The sequence below is a fragment of the Manacus candei genome, unplaced genomic scaffold, assembly GCF_025592945.1.
Source record: "Manacus candei isolate 608988 ecotype Guabito, Panama unplaced genomic scaffold, ASM2559294v1 h1tg000049l, whole genome shotgun sequence".
NCBI classification, from domain to species: Eukaryota; Metazoa; Chordata; class Aves; order Passeriformes; family Pipridae; genus Manacus; species Manacus candei.
In genome coordinates, this window is record NW_026138097.1 from 15,123,313 (window position 1) to 15,142,099 (window position 18,787).

The window sequence follows — 18,787 nt, forward strand, 5'->3', positions numbered from 1 at the left end:
TATTAATTTCTGTCTTTACATCTACTTTCATATCCTAACCACCCACCCTGCTTACATGTCCAACCAGTTTTTTAAATTTCTTTTACAATATTTTAGCTTTCTTTCTTACAAATCAGCTTTACTTCTGTATCTTTTTTTTATCTGTATCTGTATTTTTATCATACACTTAGCAAGAGACATACATTACTGAAGGAAATCGGCTATTGGTTTTAAAGAATACTTGTTTGAGTGATTGTTGCTTTTTATTGGATGTCAAGAGAAGGGAGACTGAAAAGGGTTTTTTTATTTAAATATACTCACAGTTTGGACTGAAGTGTGAGATCTGACTGACCTGGTCAAATATTAGGATCCATAGGAAATTTAAAGTAACATCAATCTCATATTCCTCCCTTTTAGCTAGATGGTACACCTCTGAGTTCCATATTTTAGCTTCCCAAGGGTTAATTATTTTAGCTTGGTAGTCTAATTCTGAATATCAACCCTAGGTTTAAACCCTGGAGTGTGGATCTGAGAAATTGTCTTCTGCTAATCCAACTCCCCAGAGGCATTTTAGGTGATTACAGTCATTCTTGCTGTAATTTATATAATTATAGAAAATCTGATTTTTCTCGGTTGTCTTTTTTTTTCCCATTTGTCTCCTGTTGCCTGGCCTGAAATAGAAGGTAGAGACTTCACTTATGCTGCTAGATATGTAAGTGTATGTATTTTCCCCAAGCTGTTGTATTGATCATGGGATGTTGTGGTGATGATTTACCAAGTGGCAGTTTTAGAAAAATATATTTATGCTGAATTACCCATGCAGGTGTACATGAGAGTCAAGATAGGGAAATAAAACTGCATAACGTGTATCATCACCCCTGTAAAAGCATGGCAAATTGAAGGATACCACCATGTGGAGGTTACAGTTAGTGTAGGTATTGCAATAAACCAGTCCAGTGAATAGGACTGGAACATGGGCATGGTTTAACAGAGGACTACCAGTGCAGCACGCAGTGTCTTTGCACTCCAGGGGAAACAAGCATTGAAGGGAGAGGTCATATTTTGTGTTATGACAATTGATAAAGTTAAAAAGAGTGCAAGCGTTCAGGCTTTAAACTGACTCATTAAATTAACATATATCCTCAGATCATCATTACTTCAAAACCCTAGTAGGTCATTTCTGAACCCAAGTAGAGGGAAAGGCTTCAGAACTATTTCTGACATGAGAAGGAAATGAACATGGTTTAGTGTGAAGATGGCAGTTCTGGGTTAACAGTTGGACCCAATAACCTTAAAGGTCTTTTCCAACTTTAATGAAAGCAAGAGGAATTAAGTGTTTACAGTGCTTTCTCACACAATTCCTGGAACATGTCATTGTGCAGGAAGAGGTATTGGTGCCAGGATCCTGGGGGTACTAACAGGCCCCTATAGCCTTGACAAGCCTCACTGGGTGCCTTCATCCTGTACCCTACCAAAATCATGACTGAGCTTCCTCTGCACCTTTCTTTCTTTGAGCTGTGTAAGAGTAGGACAGTACTTTCCCTCGTGCAGCTCCAGAGAGCACCAGACTTGCTGCGTGCACCATGGGCCAAGTGGTGGAGGACAGAAGTCCTGCCTCTGGAGTAAGTAGCATGGCTGCCCATAAGGGCTGGACACTACAGTACAATAGCACAGGAGAGCAGAAGAGCATTTCATTCATGAAGGAAGAAAACTTGAGTCTTGGATGCCTCTGAAATTTTCCTGTTTTCACAAAAACTTTTTTCCTGTCTGTATCCAGAAGAACCTATCTTGCTGCCATGAGTTGCCTAATCTCTCATTACAGCCTCACATCCTCATTTCAGACCAACTTTCTCTCGTAATACAGTACATGTAAGTAAGTAATGTGCTGGGATTTCTAGATGTCCAATTCCATACTCAAGCTACGCCAAGCCTTAAAGATGTTGTATTGAAAACAAACAAAAAAACCTACTAAAAAACCCAACAACAAAAACCTGAGGGCTACAGCAAAAAAGTTCAGACCCAAAACCCCTAGCAAAGCACAGAGAAAACTAAACACAGCTCAGAAGATGTCAGATGATTGACAGTTATTTGGCACTCATTTTTAGCAACTTTATCGGAGAGATAATCCAGCACAGCCATGAAGTTTGATTTATCCTCCTTTGCTATGGTCCATGCTATGGAGGGGAGGAGTATTATGGCAACAAGGTGACATGGAAAAGTCTATTCAGAGTTGTATGGATAAACAGTGAGTTAGTCAATGCTAAAAAAAAATACAGAAAATGTATGTATTTTTAATATGGCTTAAAATTTTGGAAGGGCATAGGTAAGCACCCTATCTCAATTTGAAGATTTTATTCTAGTAACATGTACCGATTTTCCTTGAGAAAGATGCAACAGATTCACAGAACTGGGACAATTTTTTTCTGATTCTCTTGTGCACCATAGAGTGCTTGGATAGGAAAAGATCTCAATTCAAATCTCAGCTCTCCTGGGAAGGACTTGGAATATTCCTCTGAGTATCCAGAGGAGGATTTATCACCTGCTGAAAGGCTTCCACTACTTGGAGAACAAATGTTCATTAGAGCACATGAAGGAGAGTGTGAGAACAACCTGATGGCTATTCTCCAGGAAACCCTGCCAAGAAACAGAACTGATTGCATTATACAGATAGAGAGAGAGAGAGAGAGAGAGAGAGAGAGAGACAGATAGACAGAAAGACAGATAGATAGATGGATAGATTGATTGATTGATAGATTGATAGACAGATAGATAGAAGCAATCTCTCTCCTCTCTGCTGTGCTGTTCTGCTCTGAGGATGCAGGCAGAGAGGATGCAGGAAGGACGTTAGTCACTATTTCTAAAAGCACAGGATCTGACATAAGAAGGAAGGGAAAGAGAAAAGCTACTTCATGCAATTTTTTTTTGCTCTCTATCCAAGTACAGATCTATCCAAAAATCTTCTGAAGAAAAGAGATAAAAATTTTTTTGGGGGAACTAGACCAGATCCTCATAAGTGAATACATGACAGAACTGGAAATTTTGCCCTGGGAAGGAACTCATGGCAGTAATTCTCCCTTGTACTCAGTTTCATGGCAGTGTGACACCAACTACAATGGGTCTTTGTTAGCACAACAGATAAATGACTCCTGTAGTGGTTTAGTCACTTAAAAGAATCAAAAATCAACAAATAATAGTAATGGTTGCTTTAATGCTAGACTTCAAGGTGGTTTTGATTCACAGTATCTTTGTATTTATCAGAAATTAAATAATATCATGGTGCACAAAGTAACTAACATAGTTTTAAGCCAGTAGATTTGGTAAACTTCTGGGTTTCCTCCCACTCTCTCATTCCAAGAACGAAGAGGTGAATGAGATATTTAATATATTTTTTCATCGGAAAATGTTATTCCTTATCAATTTGTTTGTATTAAGAAGCAGATAATACGTTACAGTCAGAACAATATTTATTTGTAGCAGTTCACCATCCATTCATTTATATAAATACTTCCAACTCACATTTCTTGCCTTGTCCATTCTCTTCCTTCCCAACAGCTTTATTTTTATTACAAGCTTTTATATCTGTTATTAGTTGTAAAATACTATTAATCAGATATTTAGTTGGTGTCAACTGTATCTGGCCCTATAAATTTTAGTTGTCCCAGTAAAAATAGACGGGTATCACTGAAAAGCAGAAGAAAAGTAATAACTGTTAAATCATCACATAGGCTATTGCTTTTCTTACTCATCCCTCTCCACCTCAACCCTACATACTAAAAAAAAAATCAAGACAAGCAAGGTTTTCAAATCATATATTCCTTCAGCAATAATAAGGTGGTTGATGCTTAAAGCCTCTCACCAACCTTAATCCCCTAAATCCCTTGCATGCCATAGCAAATTGGAATTCAGTTGGGGCTGTCCAGCCTTGTAAAGACAAACCGTCCTTCATCAAAGAGGTGTCTGTATTGATAAATTGCTCCCTTCATACGCATGACACTATCTCTAAAAGTGATTTGTGCACATTAGGACAGCAGAAATAGATGAAACAACAAAACCCTTAAGAGTAAACTAAGATGAAAAATAAAAAAGATTACTTGGAGCAGTCAAGTAGCTTTTTACAGAATCAAATTTGGGGAAGAATCACTCATTGCAGTCTCTGTAAAATACAATTCCTGCATATAGGCCCAGCAGATATGACTTACCATGGATGTAAAAACCACTGTGGAATTGCTCTGATGTGCTTGCAAAGCTATTGTGGGGATGGAGTTCAGGAGGGCAAAACACCGAGCAAATAGAATGAATTCTTCTGTTGTCTGATTGAAAGCAAACATATTACAACATTAACAAGTATTTTGATTCCTGCTGTTCTAGTGCAGCTGGGATGAAATCTTAAGAGGTTGTTGTGTTTTATCCAATGCACAAGCTCACTTTTCTCCTACAGAAGCACAATTGTGGCTACTGCTGTTGCTGCTATCTTCCAGTTTGAACTTGCCTGTCCTGAGTAGCTATTCTTTATCGCTTTTTGCAGTGCTCCTCATAACACAATTTGAGAAAGGTTTGTTCCTGCCCTAGATTTTTACAGTAACTGCTGCTTAGGATGTAGAATGTTGTGCTGCTGCTGGTGCTTCAGGTGTCTCTGTTTTTCAGATTAAGGAGTCTAAAGAAACAAAAGCTAAGGGAAAGTGAATATGCAATAGAGGGGTAGTAGGGACTGGACAGTAGGATGGGAAAGAGACAAATATAAGCAGCTTTAAGGAGTCAGTTCAGTAACACATTTCAGAATATCTGATTAAATGTATGCAGACAATTAAGAGATTTGCTAAATCAGAAATTGAAACTTAAAACTTCATTGCACACCTCAGCTCTTTCACTGAGCATTATTAAAACTAGAAGTGACCAGGCAACTCTGCTACTTATGAAAATGTGTTTTTCTGGAATGTTTATTTTTGTTTTCACCTGAGATAATTATACTTTGGAAGTAAATTCAAGATTCCTGAATTTGGTTTTTTTCATATAATCTTGTTTTGTAACACGGTAGCAAAAAAACCCAAATTGCGTTGCTATGTAAAACTGTCTGTGGCATATTCTGCCCTATTTAAAATGCAAGTGTAAAATATATTTGAAGCACATCCTTATCCAAACAAATTTCAATGGAATTGAAAAGTAATAGTCTAATAGCGTCTGTTTTAGTAGTATCATTGTGTATTGCAGTGATTAGTAAGTGAATATCTATCTGGCAGCAATTAGGAGAAAAAAAGTCTTGTTGAAGAATCTACTCTGTAAGTTTTAAGCTTGATATCATAAGGAGCAAAAAAATGTTATTAGCATTTCTGTGTAGAAAGTCCACTCTCGTCTCCTGTCACAAAAATCTCTCAGACCTCAGGCTCTGTAAAAAAGAATGGTGACAATTTACGGTGGATCAAATTTTTCAGCTGCATTTTGAACCTATTTCCAGTTTTTTTCTTTCACTTCCCTCAGCCTTCCCAGTGTTATTATGGCACTTCACAAGACTGGCCACTAGACAGCATTTGCCTGCCTAAAACAGTTCCCTGAAGAGCAGCAACAGTGAAAACACCAAAAAGAAATCCAAAGGAGAAAAAAGATGATGCAAAAAATAAGAACCCTTTTAGAAATATGTGGAAAGTCTATATGTATGTCCCTGAGTGTAATCAGATCAGACACAAGAATTGTGCTGATCCCTACACTGATCCTTTATCTCTCCTTAAGGTTGGTAACTCACAGCTCAAAGAACCTTGACAAACAGAAATGATTGACACTCTCCTCATTCAGACCTGATGTGCCTCAACCATTTTTCTGTGATTCAATTTCGTATGCATGATCTGCGTTCTTGTACAACGTATTGTTCAGAGAATTCAGATGGCTTTGCACAACTGTTTAATTACTTAGCTAATCCAGTAGCCTTTTCTTTCCACTTTGCAAATCAGAACCTCTATGCAGGTTGCTCAATTCAGATGCTTATTTTAAACATAAGTGGAGATGTACAAACTAATCTATAACTTATATTGTCTGCCTTCTTAATTTGCTATTGTTATAAAAACAAGGAAAAGTAAAACAAAGCGATAATGGTGTGCAGGAAGCTCAGCTCTCTTTCATAAAGACACTGTGGTTGAAGAGCTCGAGACAGGGTAGAAATCAGGAAGGAAGAAATGGCAGCCTAAATGTGTGCATGCTTGGATGGGTGAGACTCGAAACCACCCATGTCTTCACAGCCTTGTCACCTTTGCACTGTCTTCTATTTGTACATATATGTGTGTATGTGCATATGTTAATATCTGTAAGTAATTAAATTATGCAGTTCAGTTATTTCATTTATTTTATGCCTCTGAAAATGTTTCTTCTGATGTAGAATTTTTGGCAGCAGAGAGTTTTCACACCTACATCTTCTTTCACCTCTATTTCTGTAAAGAGCAGACAGCAGTGAGAAACCTGGCTTAGCTGTGCTTCATCTGGCTTTCCTGTGACTCCAACACTCTGTCCGTCTACCTGCGTTTGTAAACTGCGGATGCTTCCCATCCTTCTCTCCCAGCCTCCATCTCTTTTGATTATTTAAATTATAAGATCTTCAGGCTGCAGATCATCACAGGTCAGATCAGGTCTGTGTGGAGGATCTGGTCTAACAAATCTCTCTTTGCTATCATAAAATGACTGCTACTAATGCATGACACAAAATAAATCAACATCTATCAATAGGATCAACATTTTAACTAATTAATTTTCTGAAGTTCAGTAAGAAATCCTGTGGGAGGACTGAAGTAATCTGAATATCAGAATTAAATTATAAACTAGAGAAACGAAGTTTGCATAAGCCAGATCAGCCTACCTGAGATCTAAGTCTCTGCTGTGAATGTCTTCCCATGGATTAAACAGAGAGACAAAGGCAACTGTGCTCCCAGACAGAGAGGTTTCCTTGAGGGGCTAGAGGACAAAATTGTTTGAAGTTACACGATTGGTGAAAGATGCTGATAGCTCCACAGGGGAGGCTTCAACATAGCCCTAATTCTCATGGAAATAAAGTAACTAGATGGCTTTAAAAATCGGGTCTCACACTCCACCTTTCAACCATTTCTTACTGCCATAATGTTTACAGCAAAACCAATTTGCCTGGTCTTCTTTTGCCCCTGAGCAGTAACTCTCCCACTCCCCATTCCTCTTGACCTTGTCAGGCCTGCTTTAACTCTGTTACTCTCATAGTTACCTATCCCTGTTCACCCAGCCTAGGGGTTCAGCTCCAGGACTGCTCAGGGACCGGGCAGACAGCCGGCGGACTCCCTTGGACTGGCACCCACGGCAGCAGCTGTCAGGAAATGTTGAGTGGCTTGAAACCTTCACACTTCCCAGAGGCCAAACGTGCAACACCTGCAGCCTTTTCAGTGCCAGGTATCAACAACCCTTTCTCATCACCAAGCATTAGCCATGCCAGCCTCGTGCGATACAAACGCTTCCTCGCTGGTAGGTACAAATCCCTGCTGAGGTCTCACATTCACAGTCACTCCCCTGACAGAACTGCCCCCACCTACTCTGATATCTTGGAGTAGTAAACCATTTGTTTAATCTCTTTGCTTTTCCCTGACTGCCAGTAATGAAATGCTGGTCTTTCTGAAATAATTTCCTGACTATTTGCTAAGATTCATCTCCGACATTTCATTAAATATGATCATTTAACTGTACAAGTACAAATGTATTTTTAATTTAGCTTACTGCAGATATTATAGATGTGGGGAAATGAATTCACATTGCTCTAGGACAAATATATCATTCACATATGAATGCCACAAAAGAACAAATTATTAAAAATTACTGAAACTTCCACAAAGATTTATACTTAACATTTCCATTTTCAATCTCAGTGCCAGGGAAACATATAGCTTGTCACTATATCACACATGATATTATGAAGAATGTTTGGAAGATTTCCCTGGGAATCTTTATCAACTTTTCAGTCTTGAATTTCATGCCAAGGACCAAGCTCTGCTTTCAGGAAAAAAGGTGAATTCAGCTGTGGTTTGTTTCAGAAAACTTGGCTTTCATCAAAGAGTTCCCTGACCACACATAAAAAGAGATATTACTTTAATGATAAACCCAAAAGAATAGAAGTAGATTAAATATTGATTAATTTATCCAATGCATCTTCCATCCATAATATTTTGTCAACCATATGTTTATAAACTCAGTCTAGGTTAGAAAATAAAAACATATAAAAAATTAACCCCAGGTTGGTCACAAAGAGAGATTTGGACCCCAATATGTGTTTCAGATATTTTTGAATTTCATGAGAAGCTGGAACTGAACCATTTTATGTTCGATTTCTTGGATTTTTTCCTGTTTCAGGACAAAATACTGTTGTTTAGTTCAAATAGAAAGTAAAAAATTAAAATCAATATATTGTGTGTTTTAATACTAAAAGTGTACTATTATTTCAGTAAAACTTCCAAGTATCTTGTTTGGAAGAATGAAGGGTATATTGCACTAATCTCTATATAAAGAGGAGAAAAAGAAAGCAGTCTCTGCTCCTGTAGATCACAATTTGCCTTTTAAAAGGTAAAAAAGTTAAGAATAGATTAATAAATAACAGCAGTTTACTCAACACTTCAAAGTGGTGCAGTGAAATTTTAATGATGTATTTCAGCCTGTCCTGGCCTTGATGACATGACCAAACTTACTTGAATCTTGGTCCATCATTATAGTCTTTTTTTTGTACAGTATAGAGAGCTCTTGATTATGACTCCTATGTTTATATATGAGAGGAATTGTAACAGTAACACAATAGAGAAAAAAATCATGTTGGAATTTGTATTTTATCACGTTCTGCTTCCATGAAACATAACATCTTCTTAACTGCGTTCCATGAATTGCATTTGTTTTTTTTCCTGTACCTATATTAGAAATTCATTAGTATTTTGGACATATTTTCTCTACTTTCACAAAACCCAACCTTACAACATAAATACTTCTGCTGTTTTTTCCAAGCTTGAAGCGTAATATTGAATTGCAGACTGGTGCTCCCTCTGTGACTCAGAGCTTCCAGTTTGCCTCTTCACAAACTGAAAGCCATCCTTTCACTGAAAAGCTTCTCTGCTTGGCTTATAACTATGTGTGATGGGTGTTTCTGAGGTTATTTTGCACAAGGGAGAAAACAACAGAAAAAGGCACTGTCCATAACAGCACAGTTTTTTCCTCAGTTTTTCTAGATTACTTTATACCCTGTGCATCTGTAGTATAACTGAATCCTATTGTGGGTGTTCAAATGCATTTTAAAGTCTGGTCTTTTGTGTTTAGTAAGAAAACTATTGAGTTTGCTTACAACTTAACCAGAAAAACAAAGAGGAGAAACTTAGTAAGCAACTTAGGATTCAGCTCAACTGTATTTTAATACATTTCTTCTCTGAGAACTCATAAAACTGGTGTCTTGCTGGAGTGTCCTCCCAACCTTTACCTGATATGGAAAATAGATGTCTTATCTGACATTCCAAAGAGATGCTTGAAGAGTCCTACCATCAATTTCATTGACTGTACATGAACGTATATATCAGCTGGAATGAGAAGCACAGCCGCACAACTGATTACATTGTTCTTGTCTGAGAAGTCAAATACCAACAATATTGACGTGACAGGAATTGGAGGTAATAGCTAATGAAGACAGGATTCTTACATTTTAACTAATCCACCTCTTCCAGGAGAGATTTGCCAGAGTCACTAGTTCTGTGTGTAGCTGAGGGAACAAGCAATGTAGCCAAGTAGCAAATGTATAAGCCAACATGAGTAAATGTTTATATTATACCGGTGGATGGTTCTGGCCAGCAATAGGACTGTGTTTTGCAGTTCAAAAAATTCACTGAATAAGGAGAAACCAGAATAACAATGCTGTGATAAATTAGGTTTGTGATTAGAAAGATTGTAATTCCTAGGTAGTGAAAATAGCAGATGCTTGAGGAAATGCCAAGTTAAGGGAGTTAAGTACCAAATCTCATTGAATTTCAACTGCCATGCTAGTTATCTAATTGTACTGCAATAAGAAAGCTGCTTTTAAAGGCCCTACAGCAGGGTTTTTTTTTTACATCAGAAACTTCTGACCAAGTTTACTTGGGCAATTTTTTTTCACTTTTTTTTCCCCAAGGATGGTCTTTTCTGAGCAGTGAAGGAGGAGTCCTCATGCCTGAAGTTTGCCATGGCCTCTGTTACTTCCTAGTGTTACACTTTGTTTATTTTCCATTGCCAGTTTATTTCCAATACCAGCAAGTATTCTGCAGTATGTGAGTCTGTTCCAAGATACATGGAATAGAAGAAAGCAGAGGCTCTTTTTAAAGTTTGGGGTTTTTTTCTTAGGATGGAGCTAGTGGAAGAATTGTCTTGATATTTGACCAAGCAAATTACGCCAGCTAGTAGGTGCTTTAATTTGTATGCCTGAGGCTTAAACAATGCCACATCCACTTAGGGACCTGAGCATTACTGTTCTGTTCCTGTTACAGTTAGTGATATCGAATCATGTTACTGTGGATGTGTGTCTGTAAGTCCTACTGGCTACGTGCATACTTATGTGTCTATTTCTAGCACGCAGATGGGAGATGAAAAATAAAACTAAAGATTATGGAGAAGAAGTTAATTTTCTGGTTTAAATAAAGTGATCCACTGGTACATGCTTGTGGACCAAATGGACAAAGATGTCACAAGTAATCAAAAGTTTAGGGTCAAAAATCCCTGCTAATCCAAAGTGATCTTGAATGCAGGATGTCAAAAGCTTTAAAATTGATAAGAGAACAGCCCTAGATCAGCGTGACATGGCAAACAACCAGTTGAAGTGCTGAGCTAAATAAGCCACAGGAGACCCTTTTTATTTATTTTAAAATAAATTAGTATCTATAGCTTTTCCCATCAGGATATTTCCCCTGAAATACTGTGGTTTGTTTTATGGATGTCCATCACGTGAGCATATTTTAACGAGACATAGATCATCTAATTACATGTTTGTTTCGAGCACATCATGTGTGTTCTTAATATTCTGATTACCAATTGCAGCATCACAGCAGCTCATAAGTTACTCCCATCTTCTATGAAAAGTTATCACCACATTCTCTCTCACCTACTGAGGGTGGTACTAACTATATTATCCATCTTGGAGAAGCTCTCTGACTGGGATGCTGTGAGGCTCCATGCATTGAGAATTTTTTTTCAAAAAAAAGATCTCGACATTTAAAAATGTACAGGTGAAGTTCCTGTGGAAATCTGATTTAAATGTTTGTCAAGCCAATTTTTTTTAGCGACAATGCTGATTTTCAATTCAGCCATGTGTATGACTATGCTACATACTGGCTCTTAGTAATGGTTGCAGTTACACCAGTGACAACAGCATAGTAACAGTACTGGTAATAGTTGATCATACTGACCTGCACTGACGGGTAGAATCCTGTCAAGTTCAGATAATTAGACTCCTTTGCCTTTTTCAGTTACTTAATGCACTGTCACACAGACAGCCTGCATAGTTTAGTTATAAGTGACCTGTTAATCCATATAGTATCATCTCAAAAGCAGAAGTTTAATGGTGATGGTAAGAGTGGTAACAGCAACAAGATGGTCAAAGATGAAGGACTCACTTGCCAGGAAAAAATATAGTCAATAATATCAGCCAAAAAAATACCAGTATTTTAACTAAGTATGCCTTAAGTGGAAATGGAGAATCCTCTGACCTGAACCATCCAAGTTACCATGCAGTTAAAGCCAAAAGTATCCATAAACTGTCAAGTTGTTGGTACTGTATTTCTCGCCAAGGTCCTCATACTCTGACTGCCAGAACTGCACACATACTAGTTCACACCCAAGCTTTGGGGAACCCAGGCAAAGAGAGGACAGACTCCAACAGAATTTGAATGTATTGCCTTGTCATCATCTATGTGGATGATAAAGCCTTTGTAGCTGTGATCTATAAGACCATAAAGTAAGGGAGATAGAACCCTAGTAAAATTATATCAATATTTTCATTAAAAAATTGGTGAGAAGAAATACTTGATACTAAGCACAACTCTAGATTAAACATTAGCAAGGAGTGCTGGATCCCCTCAGGTGTAAATATAAATATATTAGAAAGCAATCTATTTTGTTGGGGAAAATGGCTCTTATACTTTGCTGCAGAGCCAACTGGGCTGAAAAGCAAGTAATCACCAGCTAAAGAGAAAGTTTTAAATCATCATCAAAGATTTGAACTTTCAGTGGTCTTGTATGCCCCTCCTTATTTTAGAAGGATCTGAAATTAAATTCTGAGCAAAATCACCTTATTTTTGTGAACGGCCTCTGGTAAAACAACAAAGAAGATACTTTGAAACCTCTTTAACATCCTGTAGCAAGTGCCCTTCAGGTCCTGCATAACAAGTCGACAGGTAAATTGTAATGACAAAGTCATTTTTAAGGGGCAATTTTTTTTGTGTATTCACTTTGGTACAATTTACTTCTTGGAATTTTTTTGAAAAGTGTATTACTCATCACTGATGTTTTTCTTTTATTTATATAGTGATACAAGAAAATACTTTCTGCATATATCCTGCTCTTTCATAACACATGAGCAGTTCTTTTTCAACATGCCTTTCTTGAAATAAAAAAGCCATATGTAAAGTATCACTAAAAAAATCACCCAGTCTCATCCACTGCTGCAGTAACTTTACCATGTTTGCCCAGCTGCATGTTTCCAACAGAAATCCTGTTAAAATGCAAGCTGGAACTATATATTAATTCCACTAATGGGTAACTGTGTTTTTCTGAAACAACAGTCTGACCTAAATTTGCTAAACTGCTACTAGAGTAGCAGGTAAGTAAAGCCATGGTAGCTCAAAGAAGAAGAATGGGGCAGAGAAGACAATTCTACCCCAGTGCTTTTGCACTCTGCCTTGGTGACTTCCGGCAAGCCACATAAGCCCTTTTGCCTCTTTCTAGCCATCTTCAAACTATTAATTCAAACTGATGTTTAGTTCCCTCAGCAAGGTGACATTAAATGTATTAGAACTCATGAACTGTGCCTCTTGAGCAAGTCTGCATTGTAAAAGAAAATCGTGACACGATGGTAAATATGTCTATCTGCATCTTATGAATTCTAATTTTACTGTGAAATTACACTATGATCAAACATACCAGTGTAAGTAGGATCTACCATACACTATTTGTGCTGCATCATATACTGATTAGCCTTAAGAAAATATGACACTTTGAATACCAGTGGTCTCCTACTGAAATACACACCCTGTGTAACATTAACTGGTTGAAGTGAGGAGAGTAATCCATCCAAATTTTCTGTGAGAGGAGGAATTATAAAATGCAAAACCTCTTGTAGGAAACACAAGTATTGGGTGTGAAACTCACACAGCAAGACTGGAAGCACATGTCAAGTGAGAGGATGAAAAGAATATATCCTCGTTATAGGGAAAGACTTTTAAAATCAGACAGCAAATAGGTGCAGAGCAAGTTTACTTGGAACTCAGAGATTAAAACAGAGACTTAATGGTCCCAAAAATGCTGATTTGAAAAAGGGATTCAGGTCTGGCCTGACTCAAAAGGTCTTTTGGGATTAATGAAAAAATTGAGGTGTGAAATGTGTATAGATTTCATTGCTGTATACAAATCTGAATTCTTCATGTTATATAGGAACAGAATAATTGGTTTTAAGATCTTGTGCAAAGTGTCTGTGTGTGTCATGTCATTTTCTATTGCTTGTCTTTGAGGGGTTAAATTATAAATGCAAAGTGCCTGCTGTGTACTCACTCCAAGAAAGAGTGTAATTAAGCTGCTGGGGAAATAGCACCTGTCTGTAAGACCTGAAGCACTCAGAGCCAAGGCATCAATTTCTGTGATAAGGAATAGGAGAACTATGTGCTGGAAATATGATGTGAAGGCAATAGGAAATGTTAGCAACATAATAGCCGAGCCTAAAACACCAACACTATTCACCTATCTAGCTACAACTTCGACAGGTTTTCCACGTATAAGAAAAATGCTCTCTCAAGCGAGAGAATTTAAAAAGTTACAAAGGAAGTAAATGTTTGCTGTAGAAATCGATTTGCATATTATAAATGCACCTCGATACTGTGCTTGATTGTATTGTTCTTTTCTTTTACTGTGTCTTGCTCTATCCAAAACAGTGTAAGTAAAGCAAAAAGGGAAAATCTTTTCCCTCCAACATAGAGTGAAAGAGAAGAAAAAATTATTTTAGAAGAAACCAAAATCATTTCCTTGGTTTAACTACCAGACCAAAACTTTATCATTATCCTAGTTTTAATTTAGGCTTCCTACACAGATAATGTGCACTTGATACACACATGGTTTTAGAAGCTGAATGTAACAGAGAGAACAATAACAGAAGCAGACTTCATAGATCTGGTTAGGCTACAGCTACATTATCACAAGTGAACTGGGAAATCAGACCCCAGGAGCAGCAGGGGCAAAGGAACCCACTCCCAATAACCATGGGAACAGAGTATTCATAAGTAGTTAATATCATATGTAGCTTAGATCAAGGTGAGAATTCATGAGGCTGGTTTCAAGCCAAGGGGAAATATTTCCTCAGATTCACTTCCCACACTAAATGTAAGGTTGATGTTCTGCACTCATCACATCAGATGTACTCCCCACTGGAGCACAGAGTGGTACAGGTCCTATCTAGATATGCACACATACATGACTGCTTTTCTGTTGAATTAGCCTGAGTACATTACACAGAGTTTATGCAAGCTTTATTTTTTATGAATGTTGTATTAGGCTGAGGGAGATCAGCTGCTAGTTTAAAGCAAAAGTTTGAATGAAGCAGGCAGACAGTATGTAATTTGGCAGAAACCCCAGCAGTAACGAAATTAATACATCCAAATATTTTTACCACATTTAAATTGCTGGAGTGAGATTATCCTGGCTCAGTGCTTTAAATCCTATAGCCAAAAAGTTTTTGATGTGGAATTAGCGCCCTATTGTTAGATTTACTGTGGCCTCAAATTTATTCAGCTAATAGCTTTTCTTCTCTGCCCTGCTGGCTCAGTGTAGAGCTAAGAGGTAACCACCACCTCAGCACATCTACACACATTAAAGTGTCTTCTCTAAGGCAACCACCAATGATTCTGGTGGGTTATTTTTTTGAGAGGAGCCTTTCAGTTGTCTCGGTTTATTATAGGGCTTTGCTGAATCTCAGGTTGCTGCTGATATTCCTGATAATATCTAAAGAAGGGGAGAAGTTAGTTGTGTAATAATAAAACAACAATTTTGTGCCGTTAATCAACTTGAGCATTGCTTATGTGTAAGGGCACTCCACTCCCATAAAAGTTTCATCTGCTTCTCAACAGTTACTAACTCAGATGGGGAACTGGTTAGGCTGCCACAGCTAACCCCTTAGAACATTTGAAACTAACCTGGGTAAGCCCACGAACTTGTCCATAGAACTGATGTTCCCCAAGATATTTCAAAAGCATGGTTAAAAAAGTAAACTTTCTACAAAGCTTGGCAAAAGTTAGTCAGTTATCTTTTCTTTTAAAATCTTTCTTCCAGATGGCTAAGTATAGTCACTCTGTCCAGAGTGGCCATGCTGTAGTCAGAACTCTTATATTTTTTTATCATAAATTCGTTGTAAAAGGGATAATTTTAGTCTTATACAACACTGGGTCTATCACCTGTGATTAAAATATCAGGTAATAACGATAATGATGATTCAGTTGCATGGCAAGAAGTCTATTTCCACCAGAGAAAAGTCAGGAAAGTAGGAAAAAGAAAGCTGATATTTGGATTTATTAAATCCATTCAGATTTAATGGATGCAAAAAGATGCAGCCCTGTACTGTACTCAGACAGTTAGCAACTCAGATGGAGACAGACTGCCAGATGCAATCAGTTGCAGTGGAACCAGATCCAGCAACTTGACTTCTTTTTCTTTGCCTTCTCCTCAGCATCGGCCAAACTTTTCATAATCACTGATATCTGTCATCTTCCCCAGACCAATGTGCACAGTTTCAATTAGCCATAACCTTACTTACAGTTAATTTACGAGCAGAGCTATTTCATTAGTTCAGTCAAGGAATGAACACATTGCATTAGGAATGCTGTTTAGTTTTAAAGGTATTAACTTTATTTTCTTAGGGAATTTTGTTTGTAAAAGCCATCTTTGATTGGACTTAATAGCTGTCTCACAGTAGGAGAACTCCAATGTGAGAGGCAAATTATGTAGAAGAACAGAACATTTAAGGAAAATATTAGGACACACAAGGCATTTGTGTTTAGTTACTGGTTTATATGGATAAGTAAATCACCTGGAGTTCAAGATTTTGAAAAATCTAGCAAGTTGGTGCCCTGGATGTGCCTTCCATGTATACTTAACACTTCCACTGACTTTATCAGTCTCTACTGTTTCCTTGAGTTTACGAGTAGAATCCATACCATGAAGTCTTCCAGCAACAACAGAAGCATATCCACCTACAGAATCTCCAATCTCTTGAGGGTAGTCAAACGGTGAGAAAGAGCATTTGCCAGTTCTTAAGCCCCATTAAGGCTCTGGTCCTGCAGTGCATTCACCCACATGGACAATCACTGAATTCAGTGTGTTCTCTATGGATATCAACATATGCTTTCAAGCCACTTTTTACAGGAGGAAGAGTTGCAGCAGAAATGGCAACACCCCTATCACAGCCAGTTGGCTACACAGCAGAGAAAAAAATAATTGAAACCCATTTTGCAGCAATGTAATTAAACTCAGTTCTTAGATTGAAGAAAACATATATTTAAGCCTTTAAACTCTTAAATTACTTCAGTTGTTTTTTATGCCACATTGACTTCATGACCATGCATTTCCAAGAAATAAATTATAAGATTATTTAAGTAAGACTGTACAAGCATTCTCTTTTTTCCTGCATCAGACCAAAGAAATGTCAACAGTTGGTGCAAATGGTCAGCATGAGACTGTGTCCATAACAGAGTATTGGAGTGGTTCTGGTAACCCCCAGATTATCCAGCTTTGCCTTCTAAAATAAGCATGAAAAGACCCTACTTAATCTAACAGCAGATATGTAGATTTTACCAAACTAAACCAATACAAACCAGGGTTTCATCCTTCATTTTTAATTCAAACCCATAGGGGGGTGTCAAAAGTCTGGTTAAACTTATATTTATAAAGTTGCATTTACTGACACTTGCTGTAAGATTTCTAAAGCTTTGCTATTGTGTTCTAGATTGCAAGAATAGACAGATCAGAGCTGAAAACAGGAATATTCCACTTAAGATAAGCAATTGGTAACCTTAGAGAAAAGGTAAAAAAATTGATCCCCTGCATTACCTCCTTACTCACAATAAGAAGAGTGAACAGGAAGAGAAAATTACTCTTTTCTAAACTACAAAAGAAACAGATTGTGCACAGCAGTTGCACTGGATGGTTCTGGCAACCACCCTCACCAGTGAGAAAAAATATATACCTTTCAGATTTTGGCAGGATATACCAGCCCTGGGGTATGTTGTAAAGGCTAATCAGCCAGTTTGACAAGAAGCTGAGATGCTAAATCAGCTAAGAAGGATACTTATTAAGTATAATCTTAGTAATACATTTTCTTAATTCATCTATTTGTAATTTTATTCTATTATTTCAAATGTGTATTGTTTCCTAGCTAACTGTAGGTTTTTTATCCTTAAACCTTTTCAAAGGATTTAAGGATCTGACAAACTACAAAGCATCCCAGTTCTTTGTCCCTGAAGTCAGAGAGACGAAAAACTCTTTGTTGTGCTCCACTTCCCAATACCTTTATCCATGTTATCCGGAGAACATCAGAGTGCTGAACTTCTGCTTTGGCCAAGCTGAGAAAAGATGGTTTAAGGGGCACGTGAGAGAATCATCACCAGTGGCCTGTGTAAGGGAAATGTTTCCTCATTCTCGCAAAGAATTTGAGAAACTGTCTAAACATCAGGGTCCTTATACCATCATAGAACATAGTTTATATTATAAACTCTGTAGTATGTTGCTACTTCCTGGAAAAACAATTACAAAGCATTTTGTGCTTTAATAATCTATTGCTGATTGCTTTGAACAAACATTTTAAAAGCAATACTGAAATTACTGTACTAATGTGACAAAATTGCTGCTGGGATTGTTTGTGATCAGAGGGGCCTTTATTCCTTCATTATTGGTAATAGCTAGAAGTACCAACACAGGCATTTTTCTTAATAACAATAATCACTATACTGCACATTTAAGATCTTTCTCTTACTGAAACTTGAAGTCTTGTGACATTCTTGTCACAAGCTCTTTCATTTCTCCACTAACCACTGATAGAATCAGTGCAAGAATCTCTGCTGGCATAACCTGCATGAAATTATGTCCAGTAGTCTCCCTCATACATCTGCATGCAGGTTATTTGTATTGGTGTGCTGTGGAATAGTACTAGGTAGCCTCAAGTTTCCTCACCCATCCATCTGTCTGAAGCTGCATCAATGGGGCAGCTCCTGAAACATATGTCTCTAGGCCTTTTGGCTCTTTGGTAATGCTGATGAAGTATCTATCTCTCTTGTATGTGCATAGGAAAAAAAGGAAAAAGAAGAGACAATGTGGCGGTTCAAAGATGCAGCACAGCTGGATACTTTTGTCCAAGTAGGGAAAGCAGTGAGAAGATATGTGCTTGCCAGATCTTTCTTGCAGATTTCTAGCAAAACTGAAGATGAAAAGCAAGGGTGAGAACAAGTAGCAATGTACAGGGGCCTGGCAACTTCAGTCACTGGATTCAAGTGTTATTCTTCAATATCTTAATTCAAGTCATAGAAAAACAAATCATATAAACTTCTTTACATTAATTTGAGCA